Source organism: Canis aureus, chromosome 26, assembly GCF_053574225.1.
Source record: "Canis aureus isolate CA01 chromosome 26, VMU_Caureus_v.1.0, whole genome shotgun sequence".
Classification (NCBI taxonomy): Eukaryota; Metazoa; Chordata; class Mammalia; order Carnivora; family Canidae; genus Canis; species Canis aureus.
The window spans coordinates 32,628,336-32,635,139 of record NC_135636.1 but is presented as its reverse complement, the minus strand read 5'-3'; positions in this window follow the sequence as shown (position 1 = coordinate 32,635,139).

Genomic DNA, 6,804 nt, shown 5'->3' with positions numbered 1-6,804 from the left:
TTAAGCCCTCAGATGACAGCTGACTTCTTGACTGCAATCTCTTGAGAGACTCAAACCAGAATCACTTGGCTAAATTAATCTTGAATTCTTAATTCACAGAAACTATAAGAGGTAATAAATGTGTGTTGTTGTTTTAAATTGTTAAGTTTAGGGTGATTTATTTTTACCTAACAATAGGTAATACACTCACATTTTCCAATTCAGCATTCTTGGGAACTGACAAAGTAAGAGAGATTCTTTTATGCTGTTATGCCCATTGGTGAGTGTGAACAATACCTGCTCCATCTTCTTCTTCTTCTTCTTCTTCTTCTTCTTCTTCTTCTTCTTCTTCTTCTTCTTCTTCTTCTTCTTCTTCTTCTTCTTCTTCTTTTTTAGATTTTTATTTATTTATTCATGAGAGAGACAGAGAGAGAGAGAGAGAGGGAGAGACACAGGCAGAGGGAGAAGCCAGCTCCATGCAGGGACTCGACCTCAGGTCTCTGGGATCAGACCCTGGGCTGAAGGTGGCGCTAAACTGCTGATTGGATTCTTGAACTTTCTCCTTACCCTCTATACCCTGACATGGGACAAGGTTGGTGTATGGGCTGAAGGCAACATAAGATCAGCAATTCTTAGGCCAGAAAGTTGAAAATGTCCATGTGGTTCATCTAATCCACAAGCTTTTAACTAGGCTTTGTGGAGTCTGTGAACTTTTGAGATTGTCAGTGGAATGCATTTGCAAGGATACTCCTCTGGGGAGAGAGTCCATAGCTTCAACACAACTTCTGAGGGTGTCAGGACACTAAAATATCTAGAACCAGTGATCCATTTAATGCAGCAGCACCTGAGATTGCCCAGCAAACACCTTAGAGGCAAGATGAGAACCCACACGTTGTTGGGGATGGTCTCTTCTGTTCTTATATCACATACAGAGTAACTTTATTGTTCAGGATTAATAGACCTAGTGGCCTCTGGGGTATTTTTGGTGTTTGTTTTCAAAGATTCTGAAAACAAGGTAATCAGACTGGAGAGATTCGGGAAGGTTTTCATGGTGGAAACTTAAGAATGAAGTAGTAGTTGAGATATTCCTTGGGGAATGAGAATGTAAAAGCATATAGAAGGACTTCTAGCAACAATGAGGGTCCAGAGAATGTTGGAAACCAGAAATTTTCAGGAACGTTCAGCATCCCAAACATAAGAGCCAAGTGTGAATTGGTTTGGATTAAAATTTTGGGACTCTGGGGGAGAACTGCCTGTTTTACTTACCATTGTCTCTCTATAACCTAGCACTGTGCCCAAGCATGTTAGATGCTCAAAACAATGTATTGGATAGGGCAACCCTCTCAGGTCCCCTCCTTCCTTGGGAGCTTTGTACTATCATTTTGCTATCACTCAATAAAACTTACATTGCTGCCCACCATGCTCTCTGGTCTATCTTCATTCTGTGAAGTGGCATGGCCAAAAATTGAGGGCATCAACAGAGAAAAAAATCCTGTAACATTTATGGGGGCTTGCTTGGAATCTCCATCATCACTAAGAACAACTAACCATGAGTAGTGGGCAGTAACTCTCTCCCCCTCCTCCCTCTCCCCATTTTGCTTGTTGAAACAATGGGCACCTGTCAGCCATATATGAGTGATTAGTGTGGCTCCTGTTCTCAAGTCACCGGTGATAGGTTCTCTGGGCTCCTTTCGGACTGAATCCCCCAAAAGAAGTTAGGAATGTTAGTTTGGTGAAGACTAAGAATCCTTTCAGGGCTGATCACTGGATGTGAGGGACCTAGGGAAAACCAAGCAGCAATTGAGGGACCTCCCCAAGGCTACCTTTTGGTGAACACCCGAAGGTTCTTGATGGGACCGGCTCCTTACTTGCCCATCTGAGCATCCAAAGAGAAAACGCTCTACTCCTCTTTTCTAGGCTAATTATTCCCCTAGGAGAATGAATGGGAAAGCCTGGGATGGATCTCCTGGACATTCTCTTGTGAATGGTTCAGGCAGCCCCCAAGGGATCACTCACACCGAGGCACAGTTTCCTGTTTCTGACTTCTCCTATCCTGGGCATTACTAGGACACCCCTTGGATTGGCTACACCACCTATGTAAAGGAATGGCTAAGCAGGGGAAAAGAACTAAGATCTAAGGTATCTCTCAACTTTTCTATTCCATCAGTGCTTATTTCACATAGATTCCCACCCCTGGGGAAATCTTGTCCCTTCATATGGCTATGCCAGGCACAACAATTCTACTAAAAAAAATCTAGTGTATCCATTGACTTCTAAGGGATCTTAAGGGTGGGGAAACCAGGGTCACTCTCTGGAAGTAGGGCCAAGCCTGGGTAAGCACAACTACTCCCAGCACCTCACAGAGAGACCAAGGCTCTGGCTTTCAGTTGCATGAGTAGCTAGGGCCACACATCAGGAAAAGATTAAGAGGAACTTTTCATATTTTCCCAAGTCTTCCTGATCAACTAAAAGGGACCTTTTCCTCTCTTCTTATAGACAGGTAATTTCCTGACCAGAACCCTTACTTCTTTAGAGTCTCTCCTTGGCATGATAGGCTATAGGAAGAGTATCAGACCTGTAAATTGCTCAATATCATTTACTTGGATGCCTTCCTGGTTTTAACTGGGCAAAGATAACTCATTTTCTTTTGTTCTGGGGCATGGCCACAATACAGGTTGGAGGATGGGACATGGCCACCTGAGAGAATTTGCCTTCCTGGTTTTAACTGGGAAGAAGGCAGCTCATTAAATCAGACCTTCTCCAAAGCGGAAAAACACGGAGTTATGGCCACTGCTAAAAGATACAGGGATCAAGGGACAAGTGAGCCCGTGAATGCTTCAGTTTCCAACTGGAGCCCGACCTGTACCTCCTCAAGACCCCAACTGGGATCCTAATGATGCCCCTGGAAACTGGTATCACTGTCACTTCCAAGCCTATGTCATAGAGGGTTTGGGCAGTACATGGGAGCTTCTCCTTCATTTGTTTCCCAGGTTAATGGCTATAATTGGAGCCAACTGTACTTAGTCTAATTTGGGGTGTAGACTTTAAGGGATATTCCCAAACAGCTGCCAAAACTCCCTTTGTTTCAGAAAAATTCCTTGTCTTCTCTGGCCTGACATGGACTGCATTTTTCCACTTTGTGGAAAAAATATGGCATCTGCTCATCCGTCTGAGCTGACAAGATTTAGAACCAGGAAAGATTCTATCTAGGTTTGCTGAAGGTTGAATAAGCTTGTGTTAATCCCGTCTGTCTCAAAGTTTTCATGGATAATTGTTACCAGACATAGGTTTGTGCTTTTAGGGTAGCTTTCAACATTTCTGATAAAGGATATCTGGGTCTGTTGGTAAGAAAACCCAAGTTTTCTTAGACTGAGAAAGGCTCTCATTAAATACACAACTATCTCCCTCAGTTCTCCAGAGGCTGAGATCATTCTTAAAGACCCAATCAGCCCCAGATATTCAGAAAAAACTGCAAAAGTTGGTTGTTGGCCCCAAGGGAACCCCAGAAAAGCTCTAATGAGCTGCCAGTGGGTCTTTTACAATGGGGACCAAGCAGAGAATAAGGAACAGAAGCTAAAGAGGAAGTCAGAGAGTTTGTTTACTGCCTTGCATGCTGTTGTCAACTTGGCCTCCTATGGCTCTGGCCTCTGTAGTGCCTGGGACACTGGAAGTGAGAATGCTCCCAATGGTGAAAACCAAGGCCCAGTAACCTTTGACTCTCTTGTGGAGGGGGGACATTGGAAATCTGAATGCCCTCAGGGACCTCAGTCTTTGAGGGATCATGTGGTCAGTGCCCTTGATCAGGACTGATGGGACCCAGGGTTCTATGTGGTGGCTCCTCTGAAACAGCTCACCATAGGGAACCCAGAGCCTCAGATAATTTTGGAAATAGAAGGAAAACCAGTCGATTTAATTCGGGATACTGGAGCCATTTTATTTGTTCTACTCTCTGCCTTGGACCAACTGTTCAACTGCTGTGTTATCGTTAAGGGCGTCACTTATGGTGACCCATAAGCCAAATTTTTTTCTCGCCTCTCAGATGCACCTGGAGAGATCTAATTTTTTCTCACTCTTTCTTAATGCCTGAGAGCCCCACACCTCTCTTAGGTAGAGATATTACTAGCAATTGCCTCCTCTTAATAGACACTGATATTAATCAGCGGAAAAGTGGGTCAGGCCTTAAGAGCATTCACATACGCCTTAAGGACCCCACAACTTTGTCAGATACTATTGTTCATGGATACCAGGATAAGGAAAAATAGCATGCCCCCTTTATCGGTTGATCAAGGATTCCCAGACAGCTGGTATCCATCCATTAATGTGGGATCCAGAGACAGAAAAAGCTTTTAAAAACTCAAGAGTTTAACTCTAGTACAGGAAGAAACTGACTCTGGGACAGGAAAAGAATAACCCATTCTCCCATCCAAATCCCCAGAGGCAGACAGTGAGTAGGAAGTTACCCTGGGGAAGATTGCACTTCACACATGCCTAAAATGGGTGGATACAGGTACCTCCTGGTTTGGGTAGATATAGACAAGGAAGTCTTTGATTTGATAAATCATTTCATCCCCTCTGGCAAGGAGCTTCCTAACTCCCAGCTCCAAAATAACCCATCTGTCCACTTCACCCCTGAGACCAAGTGTTTGTTAGGGCCGGTCTGGGAAGACCCACATACGGTGATTTTAGTCACTCCAACAGCAAAGAGCCTGAATTTGAAGCCTAGATTCACCATTCCAGAGTCAAACCCTGGCCCCCAACAGGGACTAACAACAAGGAACCAAAATCCTTCTGTGAACCAAGGGAGGACCTTAAACTAGTCTTGAAGAGACAAGACACTGATAAGCCTTCTTAAAGGTTACTTTCCCTATATCCCAATAAAATCATAATCCTTATTGCATTCCTTTCATCGTCCTCTCCTCACAGTATGTGGGGAGTTCACTAAAATATAATATATTATTATATAAAATATAATATAATATAATATAATATACGTATAATATGTCTCTCTAGCTACCTGGGTGGCTCAGTGGTTGAGTGTTTGCCTTCAGCTCAGGGCATGATCCCAGAACCCCAGGATTGAGTCCCACATCGGGCTCCCTGCATGGAGCCTGCTTCTCCCTCTGCCTATGTCTCTGCCTCTTTCTCTGTGTCTTTCATGAATAAATAAATAAAATCTTTAAAAAAATCCTCTCTCACACAAGATGCCTCCTGTACTCGGTCTTGCACTGTGCTTTGGGCCTTGCCTCCTAAATGACTTAACCTGCTTTATATCTTCCAGAATGAAGGTCATCAAACTCCAAATGGTGGTGGTTCAGGTGGAGCCTCACATGGAGGTCAAACCAGACATCTACAGGGGATCCCTTAATAAATTGGGAAGAGAGGAACCCTGACTGTTGCTCCATCCAACACCCCTGACCAGCAGAATACAGCTAAGATTGGTCGTTGTCCTTTTTCCCTAATAGCAGTTAGGGTTACCTCTTCACACAGGGGGTTGATGAAGAATAGTTGGAAAGCAGGCAGGCAGGGACAAGTGGTCCCCCGCCCTAAGAAGAAACCATCCTTAAAGAGATTTTATACTACCTTGGAAAGAGCCCTCCACCCTTTCCCATGAGATAGATAGGTGACAAAAACTGATTAGATGACAGGCACAGGGGGGTGGCGCAGCGGTTTGGCGCCTGCCTTTGGCCCAGGGCGTGATCCTGGAGACCCAGGATCGAATCCCATGTCGGGCTCCCGGTGCATGGAGCCTGCTTCTCCCTCTGCCTATGTCTCTGCCTCTCTCTCTCTGTCTCTGTGACTATCATAAATAAATAAAAATTTTAAAAAAAAGATGACAGGCACAGGGAGGGCTAATCAGATTAAAACAGCCCATAAAAACCCCTAGACACTCCAGTAGCAAGTCTCTCAGGTCTTTTCCCTCCTAAGGAGTTTTGTACTATCACTTTGTTATCTCTCAATAAACCTTGCTTTGCTGCCCCCAAAAAACAAAAGAACAATGTGTTGGATAAACAAAGAAGTGAAGGAGTGAGTGAATAAATGAAGGTAGCAGAAGGATGAGAGCCATTGACAGAAGTTTCATATGATGAATCAAGGGATCTTAATCAGGTAAAAAATCCATAAAGAAAGCAGGGGGCAGCAGGTATGTTGGTTTAAAAAAAAAATGGTAAGTGGAATGGGAAGTGGTAAGAAACTGGAGATCTGAGGTGCCTGGGTGGCTCAGTGGGTGAAGTCTGCCTTCAACTCAGATCGTGATCCCAGGGTCCTGGGATTGAGCCCCACTGCCATGTCAGGCTCCCTGCTTAGCGGGGGTCTGCTTCTCCCTCTCCCTCTGCCCCCCACTTTCTCGTGCTTGCTCTTACTCTCTCTCTCAAATAAATAAATAAAATCTTAAAAAAAAAAGAAACTGGAGATCTTAGTGATATCAGGGAGAAGGCAAAGTAGAATTGGAGAACCAAGAACATGGGAGACTGTCATTGCAAAGTTTAATATTTCAAAGATGGGAAGATCATGGGTGATGACAGTCTAGAATTTGTCTGTGGGTAAAAACAGAAAGGGTGAGGGGGGTGGAGGTAACTGGAATTGAGAGGTCAACTCCAGAATGTTGGATGATCATCCCTAATGACATCAAAGTCATCCTTAATAGTATTAAAATATGGGCTAGAGGAAAATAATCTTTTGCATGCATCCCTTACTGGCAGCAAGTGAAAAAGCAGAGTGAGGTTCAGAGATGTACAGAAACAATCAGTAAAAGGGCAAGAGCCAGAGCCAACTAAGAGGCAGGAATGCGAGCAAAGAGAACAGGGGGGCATCACAGAGGTGAGCCTA